The sequence below is a fragment of the Gregarina niphandrodes genome, assembly GCF_000223845.1.
Source record: "Gregarina niphandrodes unplaced genomic scaffold scaffold00089, whole genome shotgun sequence".
Classification (NCBI taxonomy): domain Eukaryota; phylum Apicomplexa; class Conoidasida; order Eugregarinorida; family Gregarinidae; genus Gregarina; species Gregarina niphandrodes.
The window spans coordinates 7,871-9,650 of NW_011645854.1; positions in this window are offsets into that span (position 1 = coordinate 7,871).

A 1,780-nucleotide genomic window follows, 5' to 3' on the forward strand; every position below is an offset into this window, starting at 1 on the left:
GGAATCATCGCGCGAAGTACCACGGCAGCCCATAAGACCATTAAATGAACGACTGGTTCAAGTGGCGAAGGAGGTCATTCCGCCGTTGCTAAGACAAAGGCTTATCGAACCCGCGACAAAGGGGACTATAATCTCACCGGCCCACTTCGTGACTAAAAGGGACGGGACGTGGCGATTAGTCATCGACTACCGGTTAGTCAATGCAGCCACGGTGTCGGCCCACCATCCCCTGACGAACATCGAACAAATCCTGCACTCGTTGAGGGAATGCAAGTGGTTCTCGAAACTGGACTTGAAGAATGGGTTCTGGAACGTCCCTCTCGACGAATCCTCTAAGAACTTAACAGGATTCTCAGTGGGCGGACTAGGATGTTTCAGGTGGAGCGTGTTGCCACAGGGGCGCAAATGCGCCCCGGCTGAGTTTCGGTATACGTTGACGACATCATAATTGGGACAAAAACAAGGGATGCTCACCTTGACCTGGTCTTGCGAGTTCTGGAAAGGCTGCGAGAAGTCGGACTGAGGATTAGCAGGGAAAAATATGAGTTCCTGAAGACTGAGCTTTCCTTCCTCGGGGTGATCGTCACACAGAACACACTCACTCCAGACCCCAACGCGTGTCGGCCCTGAGCAATGCCCCCGTCCCAAAGGACCAGACGGAATTGAAGCGTTTTGTGGGTGCAGTACAATACATATCTCGCCACATTCCAAACCTTGGCGCGACTCCTGACTTCGAACGACATTTCCTGAGCCTGAAACTAGCCCTGGCGGACACGGTGTCACTGACCATGCCGGATCCTCAAGAAGGATTCCTCCTTTTCACAGATGCTTCCAATGTGGCAGCAGGGGCTGCTCTCTGGCAGCCACTCGAGTCCCCGAAATTGATTGCTTGTCTCTCGCACACCTTCTCCCCTGCCGAACGCAATTGGAGTACCACGGAACGCGAGTGCTACGCCATCGTGTGGGCTCTCGAAAAGCTGCATAACATCATCAAGGGAAACGAAGTGGTGGTTTTCACCGACCACAAGGCGCTCGAACATCTCGATTCCACCAATAACGCGAAGTTGAGCCGCTGGAGGGCCCGAATCTGCGAGTTCACGGTGACCTTCCACTATACAGCCGTTAGTTCCAATCTTGTGGCTGATTGGCTCAGCCGTCTCGATTCGGATCACGATCAGACCATTGACACGATAGCCGTACCAGCATTTATCGCTATACCTCCACCCATCTCGGCGGAGGATCTGCGCTCAGAACCGCCCGCTTCCGAAGATATTCCATTCCTGACCGAGACGCCCAATGGCTGGGTACACACATGGTCACGTGCTCGATATATTCCACCGAGATGCGATTTTATTCCTCCTACACGGTTCTCCGCACTCCGGCCACGCCGGACTAAATCGCTGCCTGAGGTTGGCAAGACGGGTAGTTTGGTGGAAAGGACTAGCAACGGACCTCAAAAGACACATCCAGGAGTGCTTATCATGTACCTTACACCGCGCACAGCCGATACACCACCCGGAACTTGCACCGACCGGTTTTGGGCGAAATCATATCCGTGGATCACATTATAATGTCCAAGAGTGGCGACGGACGAATCCTGGTAGTGATAGATCACGCCACGCGATTTATGATGGCTACCTTTGCCGCAGGGGGTACTTGTGCCGGTGCCGCGGAATTCCTTTTGACACGTTGGGTCCCGACCCTTGGGTTCCCACGCGTGGTGTTATCCGACAATCACCCCTTCGAAGGTCTGGGGAAGTATCTGCAAGGGCACGGTGTG